Here is a 24,733-nt window from a genome sequence, read left to right on the forward strand (position 1 = left end):
TTGCCCAGATGCAAACAGGCGTTTCTGGAGAGGACCTAGTGGATGTGGGAGGCCAGAAGTGCAGCTCTTCTCTGATTCATGTCCCCACCAAAGAGGCAGTTGTGTTCCAAAATACCCTGCGCTGGGCCGCTTTCCGAGTGCTCAGCAGATAGACGAGCACTTGTAGCAGCCAGCAATGGACATAAAAAGGGCATGTTAGGGCTATAGTGGTTTGCATTTATTACATGTAATGGGCCAGAACAGCATGCTGGGAGAGAAGTATCTATAAAATGTTAACCACCTATATGAAAGGGGCTATTTCTGTAGAGCACTACCTCCCAAGCAGAAAATCACTTCTGCTTTGCTGTCTGTATTGTGTGTTGTGAAAAAAAATCGGGATTATAGAAGAATACTTGAGACGGTCTCTGAAGAGTTTGACAGTTATATCTGTGTCTTCTGATGCAGCCAAGTGACAGTTCATGTTTACAGTATTTCCCAGCGAAGCCGACATGATGGTACACGCAATTTCTCCCGCTCCACACTGACATGATGCCGGGCATTTGGTCAACGAACAACTCTTTGCAGTCCTGTTAGACCACAAGACTTTGTCATGTATTATATTGGTATCTTCCATCTGTCTGTACAGTGAAACATGACTTGTTTTGAACACAGAAGTTACACTTTGTTGTTGTGATAAACTATTCTAAAAAAGTATCTTGAATGCTGAGTCTTCATCAAACACCAAGCGAAATACTCTCTTGGGTGCTTATGCCCATGCAAAGCTTTGAAAATAGAGAACTGAATCTGTGCCTGGGTTGGTTTTTTTTCTCCTTCTACAAAATATGGATCTTTACATGTATACGGTATATCCCAGGGCTGTGTGTACAGCTCATTTCATTAATGCATGAGTATCTCTGAGCTCCTCAGGTGGAAGCTGGGGGCAAACTATTATAATTAGCTGGATTGTAAGATGAACACCTACCCTTTTGAAACCTGCGCTGTAGTCCTAATTCCAGTTGAAAGGTGAGGTTGAAATGTTTCTGTGATATCTTAAATCTCCTTAGGCTTCAAGACTTTACTAGGGTATATAACACTGCAGTATCTTGTTGTATAGCACTTAAAGCTGTTAACATCTTTTATGTGAATCACCATATCGGTCCTTGGAAAATTAATTTAAAAATATGTTTGATTTTAGTTTAGCAGTTCTTTCAAGGTAGTACAGCCCCAACAATCACTACCAGGCCCTTTGGGAAAGAGGAGAAAAGAAAAAAAAAAAAAGAACATTTTTTGGAATCACTTTCTTTCGCCCAACTCAGTATCAGCCAGCACAGGCAATAACGAAGGGGCTGCAGGACTGCTCTCAGCTATTATTGTGCCTGGCTCGCTCTCAGCATGACTCACTGCAGACAATATAGAACACCACTCGCAAGGGGAATGAACAGTAAATACTTGGCCCTGGATTTTTTTTTTTTAAATCTCTTCAGGTTTTTTTCTCTGATTTGTATCCCTTTATCCTCACCCATGTGCTATATAAGCTTCTCAAACCTAATGGCCGTAACACCACCCCCCACTGGTAGCAGCAAGCCCTTCCGCTGCTGTAGGGTTTACTTTGCAAAGGTTTACAAGGAGAGGCATTATTGAGAAACTGTATGTGTTAACCTAGTGGCACAAGGTTGCTCCAACACCTTCCCTCTGGTTTTTCTTTTCTCGGGGGAGGGGTGGCTGCTATTCTAGTTAAGTGCATATCTTGCTTTGCTGTAGCAGCCAGGCTAGTTTAGGAAGAAAACCTTGGGGCTAAACAGGCTAGGAGTGCAGCCAAGGGGGTCAGGAGACGGCTTTAAGGATTATACTACATAATTAAAAGCTCACTCTGAATATGCTTCCTGGTACCCAGCGCTCAAACATACAAACCTTTTTAGGTAATAATTCTTGGTCCTCATTTGTATCTGAGAGATTTGTAGGTTAAAGTTGCCACACAGGTAGTGAGTCAGGAATACCAAACAAATCAGATACTCAGCTGAAAGCACAAATTATTCATCTAGACTATGAAAAGGCAACGCCTTCCTGACTTTGCCCTAGCCAGTGAGAACTGGGGGTAAAATAGAAATAGATGAACATGCACGTGTTTTCTCGGTTTGTTTTTGTGCAATGCCCTCTGGGTGCAGCTGATGTCATGTTGCAGCAACTTTCTCGATTTAAAAGCAGGGATTCTTCTCCTGAAGATTTTTGCCATCAGGACTGGGCCAGAACATTATTCTACCAGATAAAACCTGGGATACTGAAGACCCACAATCAAGCCTATATTGTGCTAGCTCAAAGGAAGACCATTTTATCTTCAATTACTCCTCATCAGCTGGAGCCAAGACTAGAATTTAGGTCCTCCATTATCCATATTTGAGGCTAGTGGCTTCCCCATCAGCCTAGAGAGTACAAGTACTTGCTCTCCAGCCATCCCCCATCCCAGACCAAAATGATGTTAAACCCAACAGACTCCTATAGACTCCTGCATTTGCTCAAACAGCATATTCTGACATTTCAGTCAAATATTCTAACCAAGTCTGTGCAAACTGCATTGATTTAACTTTCATTGTCTAAAAATAGGTCCTAGCAAGATTTTGGTACCAAAAAAGCTAGAAGCAATGGAACGGAGGAGAAAATACTGAAGGCACATATTGATTATATTCAGTGTGAGTGAGCACTTGCCTATCTAATGCTATAATGCACAAATAAATAAACAGGTTAAGAATCCAAGCAGCACATACTCACTGAATGAGATAAATAACCAAGTATGAACACGTATAAATCACACTCCCATATCAAAGTTGTGAAAAATGCATAGCGTGTGTTTTGCCTGATTTTCCACCAGAATTATCAGGTTTTTATTTCAAGAGAAGTTGCAATAAGCCAGAGTTTATTCTCCATACAATGATATATTTAAATCAGACCTGGGTTTTTTTTGCCAGAAAACTGGCCCTTCTACTACTTCAATTAAATCCCAGTGTACTGTAAATAGGTCCCTTCTCACACATATAACAAAATGGAAAGAGACACCAAATAATTAACTTACTAACTATTACAGACAGAAATGCGAAGAACCTTGCCTTGTGTAGTCAGCGCTCCTTGTAGTTTTGATTAAGCTCATGTGTTTGACTGAATCAGTGCCTAATCTTTTCAATTAATTACTGTCTAGCGCCTGCCTGCTTCTAATTACTTTTCATTCCTTAAAAATCTGTTGTTTACAACCATTTCCTTGTTCATTTTTTGGAGAACAAAAAGTAAAAGAAAGGCTGTATTCCCTGGGTTAGGTCTAGATCACATATATGAAAGAGAAGAGAGATTCTGCTACACTTTATTCAATATGATGTTACAAGAAAACAACAGTTACAGCTGACAAACCATTACATCTTTCATAATACAGACAAATTACAAGGTGTAACAAATAATGCGACATTTATTTTACTGTACTGCTTACTATGCTGTTCTTCTGAAGTATATATATATATATTTAATTACATTAACATTGTTTTCATGTACCAGCCCTCCCCTTTTTATTTGTTAAAAAAAGAACACCTCTTAGTGCACCATACAAAAATCCACGTGGAAGCTGGCAAGCAGGGATTTTGTATGCAGCACCATTGAAATGCATTTTGGGGGATGGGAATTATTAGTGCATCCTTTACTTATAGATTTTTTGCTTATGTGAAAAATGCAAGGCAGTAACATACAGTCACTCCACCTAAATGCTGGTAGGGGAGAGTATTGTTATGCTCAGTAATGCAACGTAACTCTGTTTATATGGGGTGTCTGCATTTTGCTCCCCAGTCTGTACAGCCTAAACGTTTTATATAACAAAGATTACAAACCCAATAATATTCACAGATGAATATTTTGTATATAGGCATACCAGAGCATTGACTACACACTCGGTTGCGTGCACTGACACAGAGCACACAGGGGTGTATGTCACCCACCGGCCCACAGGGAATTTATTATCCTACCTTCTTTCCCCAGGAGTCTGACGTGCAGAACTCCTGTGCACCAAAGAGAAAGCAAAAACCCCTGTGCCTCTGTGTACTGCAGGTTGAATTTTCAGTGTTGCATGTACTGACGACTTACCCTAAACCATGGTTCTGATTAAAAACAATAGTGAGAATTAAAAGGACCCAACCGATCCGGGACACCATACAGTAATGTAATGTTGGCACTATTGGAGTGTCCCGACTGGAGCGGTGCCTGCTGGGTGTGCATTAGAGCTGATCTGAACCCAGCAGGAGAGAGGACTAAGCCATCTCCAGCTGGTTGACTTGTAAAGTCAGGTTCTGTGAACTTGAACTTGTAAGGAATCTCTGTATCGTGCAAACCATCTCTATCACCATCTTCCCTTCCCCGTTCACTTAATATTAGAACTCATACAGAGTTAGAACATGCCCTCCCACTTTTATCTGCCTACTACACCTGCTGCCCTGTGGCTGCTCTCCCCTCTCGCAGCAAAGCCACATCCTCTCAGTATCATCAGGAAGGATCTACTGGGGCTCAGCCAAGTGGCAGGAAAATGAAAGTTACGTTGCTGCCGGCTATCAACTCCGAGTGAGTCCCACAGCTTCTCAAGGACTGTGCCCCAGAGACTACTGGTCACTTAAGCCAACTTTTGACTGTTGACGGCATGAAACACCACATTTCCAGCACTCAAAGCACGTCTGGAAGGCCAGGCTACTTCTTCTTGTCCCTTTGAAGATTCTGCGGGGAACTGATTTGGGAAGGATGAGAGAAAAAGAGGATAACACTACTGATCTTTGCTGAAGCTGTCTCAAGAGCACTGATGGGGTTTAAACAGTCCATTCTGCAACACCGAGAAGAGCTGTGGTGAAAACCCCACTTCTGCAAGATGCTGGAGAGGTGGGCTAGCTGTCAGGGGGTCCTAACTGATGGGTGTCAATCAGGCTAACCATGGAGGTAAGGGCTCTGCTGGAAGGAAGAAGAGGGAAATAAGGCTGTACCGTCAGTTGCCTGGACAAAGGAGCTTCTACTTTCTCAAAAAAACTTGGCGTTTCCCAGCAGATCTGATGTTCCAGAAGAATAATTTGCAGTGCTCACGCGAACGGCACCAGCTTGCTGAGCCCAGGTCCCCTCGGTGCTGGGAGAACATCCCCAGGGCCCAGAGCCTCCGCGGGAGAGCAGCAAACCCAAGTCACCGCAGGCAATCGGGGCACCTGGGAAGTGGATGCATACGTAAGAGATCCTGGTCACTCCTTAGCTGATCGGTAGCTGAGATAACCTCACTACTGCTGAAAATCAAGTTACTATTTAAGAACCTAGATATTTATGCACTTTCCTTCGGGCAATTGAGTTTGAAGATTTTCGGACCAACTTTATTTCAGTGGTTGCTTAAAAGTGGGAATGGGGCAGAGAAGATAATCTCACGTGCATGTGTGTGTACATACACATACACACACACATACATACCTTAAGCAAACACTGTACATGAGTCACTATGGATAGTAATGTGCTAGGCTTGTGGGAACTGTTGGGGAATTACTCTCTATATTAAACCTTCAGATGTTTAGTTGAGCAGCGTAATTGCTTGCCTCCCACTTTAAGCTGCCAAGTAGAAGCGTCTATGAAACTACCCTTATATTCCTAATTGAAATCTTTGTTACATTTTCAAAAATTCTTCAGATTTTTGCAGCAAGTTTTTTTTCTAAAAATAGCTAATTTTAATCATCAAACTGCACACGATTTAAGTAGCAAAGATAATGTATAAAAGGCTTTTCTCTTACAAAAAAAAGAAACATGAAACCCAAACAAACCACGTCTAAGGCAGTTTCAGTGTGTGATAAATTCAAAAGTTCAGTGGTCACTTTTTCCCCCACATAAACACAGGGGAAAAACTGCAGTAAGTTCTAAATAGGATTGTGACTGAAAGTGGCTTTCAGATGGCTTTTACCAGATCCTGAAACAGAGATGTCATTGGGGAAAATTGTCTTTTAATGGCTGTGCAAATATTGAGAATATTTCCACAGTTCAGCTCTTTGAAAGTGTAGACTCGTATCCTAGTTCCTTAAGAGGCCTTTCGTAGCTACTTGCGCATTCAAGGATTTGCCTTGTTGGGTGTTTTTTTCTTATTAAACACTGCTGGAGTTTAATAAGATGGCAGTAGCACAAATCCTTTTCCCCTCCTTTTAAACACTGAAAGCTAACCGAAGTGTTACCACACTTCTTAAAAATGTAATTCAATGCATCCAGCAAGCAAAGGATGTCAAATTTATGTGTAGAATAATATTGCCTAGCAAGTGTTTCTGTCCAAGCAGGACTATAACTCAACAGTGGTTTTTGCACCATACCCTGCCCTCTCTGAATGCAAAGCATTGTATATGGTCAGGGCAGTTTTATCACGCCCCTGAACACAATGTTCTCCCCAGGCAAAATGTAGCAGGGGCTTCCTTTTCTAAAATCACACAATTTAGTTTCTTGGAAAGTTTGCATTTGAATGATTCATTCAGAAAAGCTATCTAAAGACACAGTATCTGGTAGTGCCTTCCAATCAGCTCAGAATACCTATGGAAAATAACTTGAAAGGTGCTTTGGTGTGGAACAGCAAACAGTTTCGGATAAGGAAAATTCTCCACTTTGCTTTGTATGTGGCACAGTAACACAGCTAGATTTAATGGCTTGTTCAACAAAAGTTTTTCTGTACCTCAGTATCTGCCTTGAATTAAACGGAACAGTTTCATCATCTCTGTTTTCAAGAAAACATTCCAAAAGGTAAATAGCGTGAGGAAAAACATAGAGATGTTAGCCAAGACCCACAAAAGAAAGAAATATTCTTGAAGGGAATAAAAATATAAAGAATTCATTGTATATCTGTCAGCTGCGTACATCCCATCATTTTTGCTTTGTCTTTCTCACAGGCCTATTTTGAAAACTGGCATGCTACATAGCCTAAGCAGAGTAACCAAATTCAGAGTACTGAAGTAAACATGCAATTATTGCCATGTTTTTTAAATGGATATGAACAGTCTGAGGAGATAATGAAAAAAGAAATAACCCAACAACACTTCAGGAATAGTGGCAAGGTGCTGTAATTGTCAGCCGATCAGACAAGTTGGGCTTGCTCTGGCAGAAATAGTCTTCCCATTGGTTGCAAAATATGCACAACTCTCAAAGAAAACACACAGTCCTTTATGCCACCGTTGGCTTTTTTTGTACAGTTGTTACTGAAGAAGTGTGAACACCAAATGTGTTGTCTTAACGTATTTAAGACATTGCTGGTGAAAGCATAAAAATCCTTACAAAGATGCAGCGCTGCAGTGGAAAATCAAACAAAATCAAACACAAAAGACTGAAAGAGTACATGCCATGTATCAGTAAGCAAAAGCTTAATCTTCACATAGTTCTCTGAAATCACAAGGTATCCAAATGCGTGCAAGGTTTTAAATAAATTGCAGGGAAAAAACAGGGTCTTGCCAGCTTCAATTTTCTTTTGAATGAAATCCACCACAGAGAAAGAAAGGAAACAGGCCGTGGTTCCTTCCTGGTGTTGGCCTCCTCATTAGGTTTTTGTTTCCCTCCTCCAAACTGGTAAATTTAATCCTGTAAGGAAACAATATACATTATAATAAGCCTCATGAATTGCATTTTTTAATGATTTTTTACTTGGTAAAACATAGGTTAGTCCAAAACCGGTTATGAAGACACCAGCTCAGAGCAAAGGACAGACTTCCAAAGCACTTTTAGAGCTGGTACCTGAAGAAAATGAACTTAAATCACCAATGTTTTCAGGGTGGTTGCCTAAGTGAGATATATTAATCCATATTCATGTATCTCTGCCCCAAGTGCTTATCTTCAGAGGTGCCATCAGCAGTCATATTCTCCATGGAAATTATAGGCAGCCATAAATAGACAGTTGGCTCTTCTAAAGGTGGTCACACCCCGTGAATGCAGAGGAAGGTTGTTAAATGCTGCCACAGCTTCATGAGTTTACAAGCTCTTTTTGCCCCCTTTCTCATGGAGTTCCTAGTGATCACCTTCACAGCAATGCTTGCAACTAGTTTATGAAAAGGTCTCCTCAGGTTTGCTTCCCAAGAGTTATTTGAGGTACCTTGGGGCCCATCACGAACATTTCTGCAAACACAACCAGGTTATGGAGCTCCTTGGTGTGCTGTGTTTAAACTTATTCACCTTTATTTTGGTGTTTTTCTATTAATAGGCAGATAACTAAAACCTCTGCTTTCATATACCTAAAATGAACACTAAATAAATCAATAGCTCTGCTTACGTTGTCTTTCACTCTGCTGATGATTCCTGTTTGTATAGGCTCAAAGCAGTGATTGGACTTGCAAGAAGGTACCGTGATGTTTTTGAGATTTACACAAAACAGGAGGCAGGCTGAGAACGTGGGAAACATTACTTTAAAACAAAGCATCCAACTTCAAGAAGAGCCAGGTGAAGGCTAAATGAAGGCTAGATGGACTGGAGCCATTGGAAGGATTTTATAATTAACATATTTAACTCTTAATAAATGTCCAAGTAGAATTCTATGCCAAGTAATAAAGTGAGACTTTCTGAGAAATTCTGTCATTTTCTAAAGTTCAAAATGTACTTGCTTTACAAGGTTTTTCAAGGCCAAGGGTTGTAACTACAGACCTGCTACATTTTTAAAGTGTAGTTGCAGGAAGACAGTCAGATATGGAGGAATGTTAGCACCTAAGAAAAAGAATGCTGAAATATTCATTGAGCATGAAACTGGTTTGTATTAGCATGTCCTAAAACTATTTAAATCAAACTGGATGCAGGTGCCAGTGAATCTAGTCTAGCCCTCATTTCAAAAGCAGGAGAAAAACAAGGCATCAGTTTTGAACTGCAGTTTCAAGCATAACATTTTAATTGTGGCTTTCATCAAAACAGCCTAATCTCTATACAACATCTAACTTTCGTAATTTCCAGGGTTCCTGTCGTGGTTCTTGAGAGCTATTCTTCTGCCCTTTAAGCGCCAGAATACCTGAATTGGATTAACAAAAGCCTGTTCTTAATCATGCGTGGCAGCATCTTGGGCCCTCTTGGAGCTTTGTCTACTACCTCTTGAGTCCTGCTTGGGTTGTTTCCTAAATGCCTCTGGAGTTTGTGTGGAATGTCTATTCCACATGAAAAGTCCCACTTTCCCCAGGGTCTAGGAGCTTGGCTGAAGCACCAATAAATCTTGTTTCAAGGAATACATTAGAGTTGATCCATTTATTTTACTCTTCATAAGCTTAAAAAGAAAAGCAGTGTTTGGAACACGCAGAGATTCGCAACTGCTCAGTGGTGAAACACTGTTGACAATATTCCCCAAATTCCACATTTCCCTTCCTTCAAAAGCACTTTTTAGGGATGATCTTTTTGGAGCCCCTCCTTACAAAGAAGTAACTAAACTCCCAAAGTTCTGGCCAATGTTGAGCTTGCATTTGCCCCCACCGCCACGCGCACTACCGCTGCAGAAGGTGGGCTTGCAGTTTGGAAGCCACATCTGCCCAGATCCAGAACAGCTGGCCTGATTTCAGGTTAAGCCCAAATTGCTGGAGTTCCAGAGCCTGGCATAAGCAGCAGGGACATCTAGGACAGGTAACAAAATGATCTGGATAGAAAAGCCTCTGGATGGAGGCTTTTCCAGGAGTTACCAAATTGCTCAGATTTGAGAATAACTGCAACTACATTAATTACACAGAACTTTTCCTTTCTATCAGTGGCTCTCAGGACAACTTCTAAAGGAGGTGAGCATCACACTTCTCCCAGGGTTGTGCTACAATTTCCCAGTGACAATACTACATTTTCTGGCTTCAAATTTGGCTCTTTAAGCAAAGCTGATGACACGTTCTCCAGGGCAGGGCCTGAGCCTGTGAAATGGGGAATACCTTCATCAGAAGCTTAGCACTTCGAGAATCAAGACCTAGAACATGAAAAGCTTCCTTAGAAATGAACAAACTGACAGCTGCTACCATTTAACACAGGGGAAAAAACTCTTTGCATACTGGCAACCACTGCCAGCACCAATGCAGACCAAGGACAGAACACAGAGGACTAAGAAAGGGTAGAAGAGGTTACATAAATATGCATGGGAGATTGCAAAGTTTTTTGCTGAACCCCATTTGTTTTCCTGCTCTGGCTCAGTACAAGGCAGCTGACAGTTTTATGATCACAACTCCACCAGCTCCAGCTTTGCTGGGTCCTGCTATGCCAGTGCTGCAACTGGGCTCACTGGTTTCCTGTGAAGCCGAGAGCCCGTGTAATGGTATGGTGGGCAATGCCACCTCCCACCTTCTGCATAGGCTCAGGATTTAGACTAGATCAAACAGTAAACTCACTGGAACAGAAGATCATTTGATGCCACATTTCCCCAGTGGTTCTGGCTGGGGAAAGCTAGAAGACATAGTGCAACTGGAGCCAGGGAACAGCTGGTGGTCACAGTCTCTCTGAAGACGTGTTGAAATGCACCGCCTGCCCAGTTTGGGAAGCCGGCCTGCATGACAGACCCGCTGCTCGCACCAGCATGCTAATGGCCAGGTTGTTCTGAGGCTGAACCCTCAGTTTTGGCTGCCGAGACAACTCCACTGTGTATAAAATCCTTACGTGACCTTTGACACAGCGAACAAGCCTGGTGGTTAGGAATATATACACTGGGAATATATAACGTTTGCATCTGAATCCCTAATTCACTGACTGTTTATTGTCGATTCAAAGTGGAGTCCACAGGTGAAGTCCCTTCCCTTGGCCTCAGAGTGCCCTCGTGGAGTGCCAGCCTTCTCCTGGGCAATGGGGAACAGAGGTCTACCTATCCTGAGGGAGAGGAAGAAACCGAACACAGATATGCCACTTCTCAGAGGAGCGCTGTAGTCGCTGTGCTGTGGGACAGGAGACCTCCTTCTCTTCGCTTTTGTTTTGTTTAAGATGAGACTCAAATCAAATAGACACCTCCCCTAAACTGGAGGAAGAGGAGGGTGTCTCTTTGTCCACAGCAGAAAATCCACGATAAAACAAACACGAAATTTTAGATTGGTGTGAACCAATCCTTTTATTAAAAAAGCATTGTTTCTTCAATGGGGCTCTTGAACTAAAATATCAGTTGTTCACACAACCAAGATCTGAGGCAGGGCCCTCCACACAGAGCTGCCGTTCAGTTCCCAGATGCCTTAGTATTCCATGTTTGCATTTTTTAAGATATATTTTAGAAATATACTTGCTTAGAATTTAATACATTTTCCTGATCATACAAATCAAAGTTTTGCCTAGTGACTTGGCAGATTGTGTTTATGGCCTCTGGTCACAGCTTTCCTTATAAAAGCGTAAATTGTTAAATGGAATATTTACAACTTGTAATTTCCCAAGAGCAAAACAGTGTTCTTTCAGATCTCCTTTAAAAAAAAAAACCAACAACAACAAAACCTGAAATGTAACAGACTGCCTTAAAAATGAATTTGTTTTTTCACCACAGGCCCAGGTACTTTTGGTTTTCATGACATCTCTACTAAACGTAATAGAAGATTACAAGCAAGTTAATGATGTGCTTGAAATATCAAGTGACCTAAATCAAGTAACTCAATTGTATGTTTGTTATCTAGAGAAATCATCTGCTGCATACATCCTGTTTGTCCCAGATCCCAAATGGGATAAAATAAGGTGTTAACCCACCTTAAAAATGGCAGACGCCAACTTCAGAATGCAGTAGCTGTTGATGTAACAGTGGTTCTAGGAAGGGATACTAAAGCTTGTAATTTAAACATTAATCATGCTCTTAAGACATGAGGCAGAGGAGGGTGACTAAATCCCAAATATTTTTCTTTATTTTAATTAGTAAAAGAATGTCCTTTCCTGTAAAAAGGCAAATCATCAATTCAATACATGCTCCTTTTGGTAGCATCAGCATCCTTCTCTAGGTGCTTTTAATTTTTGTATAAATTATCACATAGGGCGGAGCTGTGTTCCCACAGAGTCCTTAGCATGCAAAGCACACTCAGAGTGCAGGTCTATTTATGTGGCAGCTGATTTAGCATTATTATAAGAGTATTCATTCTACAACGCCAGATTTAAAATAAAAATGTGAGCTGACAACTGGAGATACTGTATTCTGTGTGAGCTGAAACATGGGGGTATTTAAGATCATCAACAATACATTCTTTCTGCTTCTCTCTCCACCACACATGCACACACCACAAATACTGTTCATTCTCTCTAAAAAAAGTATACTATTAACAGGTGATTTTTCCCCACACCTTTTATTCCTGCCTTTGTTAAAGAAGTCATTTTAAAAAGCCAACCAAACATTATCAATACTAGTTGCACTCAGATAATATCTACATGCAACTCGTTGCTATAAATATTAATTAATTGGATCACCAATACCCATAATGCAACTTTATTTTGACCTATGTGGCCTATGAACTAGATATTTTTTGGTTTCAATTTTCTTAAAACCAACTGTCAGCATCATGTGATGGCAAAGATGAAAAATGAAAATGAGCGTTCCCACTGTGCAGGTGAGTGACCTGTGGGAGACAGCTCTGCCTGCTAGGATTTTTACACGTACCATCAGACACAGACCAATTGATTAGATCATCTTATACCCGCCACCAACTAGGCTCAAGAGACTAATTAGAGAGAGTACTGCCTGCGCAGGCACCCCATTGACACCTAATTTGCTCAGCCAAAGCCTTTGGGGAGAATGTATTATCTCTGCAGCTGCACTTCATGCATTTCTGATTTGAGGCATAAGCAAGGAGTACTTCTTCACTCTTTTGAGCAAACTGAGTATATAAGCCCTTAAGTGCTAAATACAAGCAGACAAATTAAATCTGGCCAGCCTCCCATAAATTCTTTTTCACCTTCAAATATATATATACATATACACATGCATACACATCTTATTTTATATCTGTGTCTATAATATATGTGCACAAATGCAAACATACAAATAATGTGTATGTATGAGTCTGAATGTGTGTGGAAAGCATAAGCACATAAAGACATTTCTATAAACATGCTTTAAAATATCCAATTGTCACAATGTGTAAGAGTGCTCTCTTTCACAGGGAAGTTTTACTTCTGTGAGATTTAAAAGAAATGCAATTGCTCTCATATATGAAAAATAAATGATCTGCAGTATTGTTAGCTCAGGCTCTGAATTACCCCATGGACAAGGCTCAGTAGACTGCTGCCTATAAAGTTGCTCTGCGTTATCTTCAGAGGTGTTATTTCAAAGATTATTTCAGTATACAGCCTAGCTTTGTTGAAAGCTTTTCTTCGATGGACTATACCTTGTTTGTGGTTTCCCGAGGAATACTGTTCACTAAGGCTAAATATAAGATTACTAAAATTGCTTTCTGCTGGGCTTTAGTTTTATCTAGTTATTCATGCCCCAAAATACACAGGAGAGGCAAGACTTAAGGCTGTCATTAAAAATTTATTTAAAAAAAAAAACCTGACACTAGAAAAACTATGATTTTTTTACAAACTGAGAAGGGTTTGAAGAAAATATTTTCTGCTACAGGGTAGTATGTGATTCCTGAACTCAAGTACCCTGTAACACGCAGGAAAATGGTGCATTTGCATCACTTCTAAAATAGCACTGAAACAAAGTATCGTCTTCCCTGTGATGTGTCCACAAAACAACTTTCAGGAGTTGAATGAAGCTGAATTATTACAATTTAATTTCAGCATGTGTTGACATGGTCAGTTTATAGTGTCAACTCAGGATCCTGCACTGCCGTAACTAAAGAATTAAAGAAGCCTTAGCAAAATACGTGCAAGTTACCGGTGTGGCCAAAACATCAGATGTCACCTCCTTTGCCAAGTACACTATGAATGCGTCTTCCAATCTTTTTTCTAGGATGCGGCATAACTTAATAAAGAGAGAATGTCCTCACCTTCCTCCCCTCACATGGGCCACATCTTGTCCAATTCACTTTACATTTCTTTAGCAATATTTAATCTCATTTAATGTTTAAATGACACCTCTGGATTATCTTGGCAACAACTGGCTGTTACCCTTTCACAGATGCAGCACTGTACGGGATACTTACACATTATAATAATAACTACTATCAGTCATTAAAAGTAAACTACATTTGAGAAATAAGTAACAAAGGATTTACTGATTAATTTTTTCCTCCTCTTTTCCCCTGTGTCTTAGTTACTGCGTTGGTATTCTTATACACACTGGATTTCCCAGACTCTATCCAGTGATGAAAATTGCTGTATATTCTTCTCCACAGTTCTAACGTATGAATCATAGTACAGATTGCATATGGACATGTTCCTGTTTTAAGAATGCCGCTTCCCACAAAGAATTTTTCATAGATGGACTTTGCCTCTGAGCAGAGCATCGCAACTCCAAATAAAGGGATTTGCGTATGGCAGGTGACTGCAGTTTCAGGGTGGGTGCGAGGGGATGACCTTAAAAGAAGTGAGTGCTAGACAAGGAATGTAAACTGGTCAGAAAATACAAAGTTAGAATAGTAACACAATTATAAACTAACTGATTTTGTAAGTATATGTACATTAAATAAGTGACGTAACCTTTTAAAGGTGAGAGGTCTGTGGCACAGTGGGTATGGGGCTGGAAAGCAGAAACCAAGATTTTGGCTTTGCTACTGAATGTGACCGTAGGCAAGTCACTTTATCCCCCTGTAACCTGTTTTGTTACAGGGGCTCTGTTTTATATCCCAGCCTCTGGGTTTAGACTGTCTCCCAAAATGAGTGCCCAATTTTAGCTGGAGCCACCAATAGTTCAAATTACATAAATATAGTTAAATTTAACAAAAATGCAATATTAGAACAGCTGTAAACTTTGGAAGTTGTTGAAATCCTTACTTGGACTGTGAGTTTTCCAAATTGTACCTTTATGTACAATAAGAGTCCAAAATGAAAGTCCTACATCACCTAGGACTTTGTGAATGTGCATCCAACGGTCCAGTCTGGGAGGCTGGTTCTGAAGAGCCAAGACCTACCCTTAAATTATACACCAGTTGCTAAGTAGCATATATGCATATCAATAATTGCAAACCAACTGTGCATACTTTGCACACAGGTCTCTTCAAAATATTATAATGAATTCCTTCATAGTGCGTCTTGTTAGGAAAAAAAGGAATGCAAATCCTGATCTTTACTGTAATATATTTTATTCACAATATTCACTTCCAATGATATTGATAACATGATTGGTTTCACAGTTGATTTGTAGGTATACCTTTAACTTTTGAGTGGCTGTGGTAACTTCCAAATTAGTTTTCTCCAAGTCTTTCAGCAAAAATTCTTTCCTACCCTAGCTGCCCACAGCTGAAGTTTTTTCTTTGAGTTGAGAACAAAGTCCACAAAGCCTTTTACAATTACCATTTGAATAAGGCTTCACATGAAAAATGGCCAGGACTGAATCTACTACATGTCTTCTAGTTTTTGAGAATAAAGCACAGCCCTCTGTGAGTGAGCTCTGGGAAAACTAATACTTCAGACGAAGATACTACAAAAATAGCAGTGTTATTGAGCTCAATATAGTTTGCAAGCAAAGCCATAGAAACCTTATTAAAAACAAAAAAGCAAGCTGAGGATTTTGGTACACATCAAGACCAGAAAAATATTAGTGCTCCTTGTTTGCAAGAACATACTTCTCAAACCTGACAAACAGCCAAATCCTTACAACTTCTTATACCCTCCTGTTTGTTTTTCCTTTTCCAAAGGCTTCAGGATTCAGTATGTTATTTATATTTTTAATGGCTTAAAGATTTGTCTTCTCTGAAATTGAATCCCTATAAAGGCATAAATTTTCACTCATGGTTATATCAGTAGAAAAACCGCAGAATGTAACTCAAAGATTTTCTAGATTCCAATATGCAAGAAACCCAAACAAGTCCTCCTCCTCCTTTTTTTTCCTTTTTTTTTTTCCTGATTAATGTGATGTGTCTAAATTGCTATGTTTCTCACCCTGATAACTTGCAAAAAAGCCTGCCAAAGAGGAACTGACTGAACGTGAACTGGAGAAATGCTGTCTCCCTGGATCTATAATGAGAGAACCTAAACCTACAATTTTTGCCAGTGTTTGACACAGTGGGATCCTTATCTCAGCTGTAGCACCAGCTCTACACTGTGAAACAGATAAGTAAATGCTATGCCTGAACAAAATTTGTAGATAGCTTAATTAAAACATCTGAAAGGAAAAAAAAAAGCAAGCCTATCAGTTATGGTTGCATATAACAGAACTCAGAAATGGAAATACCTGTTGGAAGATGATACACAGCCATTAATGCTCTGGTTAACAGGTTTGTTACTGGTTTGAACCCCTCTCTGGAGAAAAGGAGCACCAGGAAGAGCTGGTGAGAGATTTCCTCATTGCACTCTCTCGCTAAACCAAACAGCCAAGGGACTGGAGATTCAACTACAAGCAACTGGGTGCAAGTGAGCTGAGCTGTGGTACTCTTCCCCCATGTCTCATCTTTGTGGCAGAGCCAGCTTAAGGAATTCCCACTGCTCGCAAACCTCACTCCTTATTCCTACCCTGCAACTTGTGCCTCTGTCACTTGTCTTGATAAAACTGTCTGTGGGACTCCCTGCACACTGGATCACTAAAAGTATCAGAAGTGGGATTATTTTTAATGTAAATCAGCTCAGTGATCCAGTTTATATCAAACTTATAAATAGTTGCACCAGCACAACTAATGGGATTGGAAACTGGTGAGGGAGCAAGAAGAAACTGCCTGGATAGAGCTAGGCAGAAATTTATCACGTTGGTTTTGCCTGCAAAGAGAAAATCATGGAATAACATCCTTATTTTTCATCAACAGCAGTTCCCCAGTGCATTACTCATAACAAAGCTTCACTTTCTAAAGTCTGAAGCCACCTCCCAACTCACAAATGGCTAATTATTTTCAGGTATCCAGAAACACAGTGAAATATGCCTTAGCTGGCCACTTAGGGGAGCAGACAGAAGTTGTCGCATAACGACCTACTAATTAAAAAGGAAGAAAACCATACTCAAAAGATCTGGGAATACCCATAAGATTGCCTAATAAGGATAATCTCCTGTACACGTTTCAAGGGAGCAGCAAACGAGATGGCCAAGAGCCCATGCCTCTGACTGAAAGTTCCTTAAATTTTTTTGGTTGTTTTTCATTTTCTTAGCAATAAAAATATGTTGGCCTGCCAACATATCAAGGAGATGTTTAACAGTTTGTGAAGCTTCAAGTCATATTTAACTGGAGTTCAGAGACTTCAGAAGGGATAGAAAAGCATCTGATTCTTTATAGGTCAGTATCTAGCTCTGAATGAAGAATACAACACTAGAGTTCAGGGAGAGCAGATCAACTATGCCCTAATCCAGATACCGCGAATGAAACTTATTGATGGCCAGTCTCAGGACTGATGGTCGCTGTTATTTAACAGTGCTATTTATCAACTCGAACCTAAGCATATTTCTTCAATGTGAAGCACAACAGCTGACCAACTCAAAAGCCAAATGAGATTATGTGCCTGACCATCTCCCTCCTCTCCCCCCCATCTAACATAACAAGTAAATAACTTCAGAGAACTTATTTGGAAATTTATTCCTGGTTTTCCCTGTCATGGCTTTTATCCCCAAAGCAAATTCTGCTGGAGAAAGTGACACGATAGACTAAATGCCTGCCAGATGACTCATTAGCATTCACCTCCTCCCAAAAATTAAGCACTGACTCATGCAAAGATTGAAGCATCCACAGGTACTTAAAAATAGGGCATTTTGTATACATGTGATTGTTAATATTAGCCAAGTTACTTCTTGAAAGATAAGTGCTCCTGGAACAAATTTAATGCTTCTGGTGTAATCAGTGCAAAGTAGCTATGGGATAGTCTTGAGATGGGTGTGGATCATTTTGCTCTTTGGCTTACAGAAACAAAGATTCCTTGGAATTTAAAGATACCTCTGCAGGGGATCACAACACTATAAACTACCTTAGTCCCCACAGATAAACGCTAAACATTAAGAAAACAAAGTGTGAACGTTTATCATTACCAAAATCATTGTAGTAGCCTGAAAGTACCCACAGGCAGCTTGGAATTAAGTTATGTTTGTTAGTTCTTCTTTAGAGAAGAGAGAATGAATGTTCAGGTAGAGAAGGAAGAAGAAAGAGGGATAGGTAAACTAAGAAAAAAAATTCCATTTCTCACCTGTATTTTATTTTTGTTAGTGTTTTTCCTAGAGAGTACTTTTCAGACCAGCAAGGAATTCTTAATTATCTGGAATGTAGAGTTACAAATGCCTTCGTTTTAGCTTGACACAACAGACATCACTGCAGTTGCGTTCTGGATAGCAAAGATCCTTCTAGCTAAGCACCATCTGGTTATACATTCTATTTGCTGCTGTGGCTTTTCAGAGACTGAGCATCATGCCAAAGTGGTCATGTCAATTAAAATACATTTTTTAGGACAGCACTGCAACCCTTAAGCACACATAAAATTAGACAGAAAGCAGACCTCACATGCTGAATCAGAAGAATCTTTCCCACAATTATAGTATATTAAATTAATGGCAAGTTTAAGTAATAGACATATTTAAATTTTGGAATATATTTCCAAATACCATTACGTCCAAAGCTCTTAGGCTATGTGTCCACCCACACCATGAGTGCCATAAAATGGTATTGACAGAGAGATCAGGAAGTCTTTGGAGTTGACCTTTTCAAGCCTGAATTGTTTCACAACCCAACAGTTCTTAAGACTAGAATGGAGCAGGGGAGAAAAAAATCCCAGTTTAGGAAATGCAATGGTATCTATATGGGATATTGCTTGCCTCCGTGCTCATTCCCTATAGGCTGTGCTGGTACTTCCTGAACACTGCTATGCAGTCTTTTCACCTATACAGCTCCCACTTGGGATTCTTGCTGAAAATCTGTGACATTAGAAATAGTTACTGGCAGCTTCAGGCCAGCTGTTTTTTTCCCTGCCAGTTCCATTTTTACGTACAAAACCATATGGAGCACTGAAACAGAAATATTTCCCCAGTGCGGTCTCTGTGGCATTAAATGGAAAAAATGTTCCAGAATTGGCACCTCTACAGAGCGTCACTACAGCAATGAGGATATCCTATCTAGTATATAAAAAGATCACAAAGCAGCTCAGTGATTTTATTTCTAAGAGTTCCCACTCTGGCTGCGGTAAGAACCTTTTCGACATGTATGACTAAGATCTTCAAATATAATGCATGGTTTGGGAAATCCAACATGAGGTACTTCTCATAGACACAACTTTTAGAAACCATGCAGCATCCACACCCTTTGAAAATCAGGCCTCCTTCAGATATTACAGAGGCTTCCCCCCTCCTTCTAATTGTTTTTTGAAAGACTTACATGTTCTTAAAAAGCAGTCTCACACACTTGAGAGGCTTCATACATGTGGCAGAAATAGTAGATGTCAAATCAGGTGCAACATACCGTGCATTTTGTGGTATGCAAAGACAGAGATCATGGTAAGATGAAGTACTAAAGGCTTTTCTTTCAGTGCCATAAGCATCAGTTTTCTTGTAACTGCAAGAAATACTTAATCTTTTTTTTGAAGCTCCATTATAAATGTAAGGTTTTGCATAGCTCATTTAAATAGTTTAAATGACACAAGGTTAAGAACAGGAAAGCCTTTCACCAAAGGTGGTTAGTCCTTTTCAAAGATTTCATATTATTTGAAGCTTACTTTCACTGCATTCTTTTACTTTGGCTGCTTCCCAAGGGGGTATAAGTTAATTAAATAGGATTTTGACCCTTTAGCCTTCCCTATAAACTGCGTCTTTACCTAACTCTATTTAAATAAATCAGATAAAAAAACAATCATGTAGCAGAATATGTATTTTTACAGCTGCGGAAAAAACAAACATGTCTATTAAGCTTATTTGTAAGTACTTAGTAGTCAAAGCAACAGCCAAGACTCATGGATAATTTTAATTAAAATAAATCTGGGTGGGCACATAAATTCATTTACGATGGCTTTTCTCAAACTGAAACTTCTCTAGCATTACTGAACAGCACTGCACTACAGTGAATCCTCATTTGTTTGTGGCAACAGAAGTTCAATCCACCTGATTAGCTTGTATTCATTTTATGAGTCATGTAAAGTGTAGCTAGTCTCTATGAAAAATATCAAAGATATGAGGCTGAAAACTGTTACAGGAAAGGAGAGAAAGAAAGAGCAGAACAGATGGGCAGATAATAACAATACAGAACGATACCCAGCATTTCTATAACAGACATGCTCTGGGTCTAATTATCAAAAGAAGGTGAAATAGATGCACCAGGAGAACACCACGTTGCTCTCTACAAACTGATAGTGTGACTTTCTGTATATCATTAGCCATTTTCACCCTAAAATACAAGCTTTTGAATATAAACACCACCTATTATCTCAGGTTATTAGACCATTCCAAAAAATGACAGTGCCTTTTAATTTCATCCAGAAACAAAATATAATTTAGGTATGAAGGCTTATAACAGTTACGTATGAAGAAATGACTAACTAGCTCACTTATAAAGAATGAACAAAGAATTAAGCTGCCTCTTTGTGCCTAAGGGATGTGTTCAGGTCTCCACATAGGCAGTGACAAAGACACTGCCACTGGAGCCTGAGCACTGATCACATCTCTCACCCCCAGCAGGGACTTCATAAATTGAGTTTATCACAGAATGAAATCCTTCCAAAATGTAGGCCTTTGGTTTGATATATTAATAGTGATACTATCTAACCGCCTTACTGGTGCATTATGTTCCAATTTTGCAGCCATTTGGTGATAAATACATGCATATTCAAGAGCGTTAGATTTTGATCATTGATTGGGACATCTGCCCATTTCCTGACACTTCTCTCAACCCATCATCACTGAACTAACAGCAGGAAGATGACAGCAACAGTCATGTCACGCATAAGAAGCCCCCCACCGCAGTGTGAGCAGAGAGGTACGGGCACAGGCGGGGAGACAGACCTGCGTACCGACTCCCATCTTCTGAGGTGCAACTGATCTCCTCATTACAAGTGCTTGGGGGTTTTTAATGGCATCACGCATCATGTTTTGTCCACCTTTGTCAAACTATGTTAGACCAGGGTTGTTATCAAGCACAGGCTGTTATAACAAAGATTAATAGGAATAAACTCTTCCATTTTTCACATTGCATGGAAGTGGATCATATACTCCCACCAGCGAGGTTTCTCTGCTGCCCTTCACTATCCCCAAAACAAACGTTTCTAAAGTAAGGTCTAGCAGTAGAGTGTGCCCAAAGAAAAAAAAAAAAAAAAAGAAAAAGTGATCAAAAAAGGCACTGGAAATTCTGGCAATTATAATAAATAGTTTAAAGGCATGTCAACAGCCTGTAACTCTCCCTCCTCAGAACATTTTTATCCCTACAAGTAATAACCGACAATAACGGTACTGTAAACTCAGAGAGATACATACTTCGTGCTTTGAAAGGGCTTTGCACAGTTATTTTAATTATTTTCCTTATATAGTAAGTGGAGGATGAAAAAGAGATTTCTGAAATAAGAAATGTTATTGTTAACTCACTAATCACAGCTGAGGGACTTAGGGGCAGTCTGGTTTCTGAAATATCTTTGAGCTTATTTTACAGAATTGACTAAGTTGGTGGTATCCCTGTCACATGGATTTCAATGCAAGGCACCAAAGCTTCCTTTATGCAGAAGTACAATAGACAACACTGGACGCTGAAATCATATCCTGGAAAATTTTAGAACACTAGTATTTGAAACAGGAGATTTTTATTAATTTAAATAAGTTAATTTTTCATTTGTAAACGTCTGTTTATGAGGTGATTGAGTTTAGAGTTGACGTATAACATACATGCTACGTTATTTATTTTTCAAACATAAAATACATATCCCTGCTGTTCTGAGAAACTACTGACCCTTAAGAGTAAAAGCAAGGGCTTGATTTCTCTCCTTTGATTCTGGGGACCCCACAGAGGAGGAGGTTATGAGCTTCCCTATTTTGCTTCTTGACATTCAACACACTTATGGCTTGGGACCAACGAAGTAGCTGGAGGCAAACTGGGTATCAACACATAGGTAGAGCTGCAAAGGAGAGCTCAGGAAAAAGCCGAGACGACGGCCAAGGAGCCCAGCGTGGCAGAGCAGACCAGGAGGGCAGTCTGCAGCCGAAGCCAGGCAACCACACAGCTACAAACTACGAGGTTTCACAGCAGAAGCTGCTATAATATGGAAATAGATTCTTACCCTCCAGGCCCATATGTCATCACACCAAGCTAAACTGAAGCTGCCAGCTGAAATGGGCAATTTCACATGAACTTGGCAGGGTGACTGCCAACACAGAGCTTGTTTTCCACTGGTGCCACCCACTCTGCTAATCCAATTCTGCCTCCTGATTTGCTTTTAAATAATAATGAACGCAGCAGATGGGAGGGGAAAATGTTGCCGGCAGTTAAGCCAGCATGTGAGTGAGGCTCTTTGCTTTTCACATATCTTGTGCAAACTAGCTCTAAATGCAATGTCAAGTGATTAATAGTGGTTAAACGAGAAAGCCAGGATTTGCCATGTTCTCAGTCATTCAATCTTTGACCAGGACAGGCAGGCAAACAAAACAGACAGAAGGATAACATGTTGAAAGAGAAAGAACCAACTTTCATAACAGTTAACTTTGATAAGGAGAGGGATGGACTCTTCTTCCCATCCTTGCAAATACCATTTTGACTTTTTAGGGAGGAGGTGAATAGTGGGGGGTGTTAAGTACCAGAGCAAAATTAAAAATACCTTCCAAGTCAAACACCCAGTAATCAGGACAGGCACTATTGAGCATAATCCCAGGGCTGACTCCTTTTTGACAAGGAGAGGGGAAGCAGGCTGAAGCACCAGGTTAGGGAATAGGGATGTGACTGTCAAGAAAGGGGGCAGAAGGAGACATGGAGAGGCACAGGGTAGACGGCAAAGAGCATACAGCCAGGAGGCTACATGTCTTTTCAGCAGCGGCAGGAGGACCTATTATTCCTGGGTCACACAACATTATCTCCTGTCCAACAAACAGCAGGTAAACTTGTTTGCACAGCGCACCGTGTTTTCTCTTGTGTCAGCCTGACACAGAGGATAATCACCTCCTACTGCTACCTACTGGCCTCACACTGTGGGTTGAAAGGTATGAATCCCATTGACAACACATCTCGATGGAGGTGAAAGAAGGCATCAGTATGATTCCATACACCGAAACTTCTTTCTTTCATTTCCTCAGTTTCTGAAAATTTGGGAAATTACAACTCTTGAAAGGAGTTAAAAATGCTTGTGCAATATTGCATCTAATCCCTTCTACATCTGTAGTAGTCTCTAACGTGATCATTTTCTTGCCCCACACGAGACCCTTGCCACATTCACTGCTCAAACTATATGCTGCTTTTGTGAAACAGTTTTATTGAAAATAAGACCCTTGACTCCTTTATTGTGGAAGTTGGAAGGTCTCAAGTAAGTTGAGCAGGAGATGAGAAAAAGTAAGAACATTTCAGTAGCTGAATGCCTAGAAAGTTGCATTTGAGTCCTGCTTCTCCCATAGTTCCTACATGATGCTAGAAAAGTTTTATCAGAGCTCCTACGTGATGCTAGAGAAGTTATATTAACCTATTTTATTTAATTTTTTTCTAACAGAAATTCACTTGGCAACTCTCATTTTCTGTATAATCCAAGATGGTTCCTGGCTTGGGCTGCTGGTACACTGAGCATTCACTTCTCCAACTGAGGTCAATGCAAAATGAAATCCAATCTGAACATACTAAGCACTAAAAGATGCTAGGAGCTCTGAGAAATCAGGCAAGAAAAATTGATTTATTTTTAACAATTGCCATTTTAATACCTGTGCCTCAGCTCCTAGTGTGTTAAATGGACACCTCTGTACCATCTCAGCTCATGGAGGTACTGTGAAGGTGGCTTCCCAATGCTGGCAAGGAACTAAGATACAATGCATCATGAAAAGCCTCCATGGAAATTAATGATTCTGTATCTGGTGCAGGCTATGGATGCTGTAGCCATAATGCATAGGATCAAACACTGAATGATGAATATGAAAAGAAACATTAACTATCCATCTGTGTTCACAATCCATTATCCTGTAAAAAAGAGATTTGAGGTCCCAAAGAAATAATAGTATAGGATCCTGCCAATGAAGACTGTAGATGAATGCATAAACCACAGGTGGAGGAAATTAAATTTGAAACCTTAATTTTAGTATTTCCTAACTACTGTTTGAATCTGTCACTTTAATAAAGTTCTTGAAGCAGACTTTGGGAAAAGACAGTGTTGCTAAGAACTAATGGTACATCTTCCCAGTTAGTCACAAATAAGACGAAGAGATTCGTAATATGAAACATAAGCCTGGCTCAAATTTACTATCAGCTTCTACATCTTTCAACTGAAATATTTTGTCTGGTTTGATGCTGCAAGACCACAGTATCATAATTTGAGACAGCAACCTTTGATAATACAGGACAACAGATATTCCATTGTGTAAATTTTATGATCTCTGTTTTTCCATCTAATATAGGGAGTTTAGCATATGCATTCTAAAAACTGAAAGAATTTCATACAGGCATCTGTACTGGCCTGTTCTTTGTACTAATTAAATTAGTTTCCTGTTGAGTAAGTAAAATACTGGCAGCCAGGAACAGTTGGGGAGACAGCTCAGAGGCTTAAGCACTGAACCATGAACTTTTCTGTTTACTACAATATTAAACAAGTAGACACTCTTGCTGACATTATGGGGAATGAAAGAGCA

General features: G+C 40.0%; 1 protein-coding gene across 2 annotated transcripts in view; it reads right to left on the bottom strand.

Annotated features, from left to right (window-relative positions):
- Window positions 1–3,312: 3,312 nt before the first annotated feature.
- The window catches only part of CDK14 (cyclin dependent kinase 14), a 319,176-nt gene continuing 297,755 nt past the window's right edge, over window positions 3,313–24,733 (bottom strand). For both annotated transcript variants that reach the window (XM_050890973.1, XM_050890975.1), the window contains one exon: window positions 3,313–7,569. The gene's annotated coding sequence lies outside the window, so the exon portion shown is untranslated. The remainder of the gene's footprint in view (window positions 7,570–24,733) is intronic.

The sequence above is a fragment of the Gymnogyps californianus genome, chromosome 2 (assembly GCF_018139145.2).
Source record: "Gymnogyps californianus isolate 813 chromosome 2, ASM1813914v2, whole genome shotgun sequence".
In the NCBI taxonomy this organism is placed as follows: domain Eukaryota; kingdom Metazoa; phylum Chordata; class Aves; order Accipitriformes; family Cathartidae; genus Gymnogyps; species Gymnogyps californianus.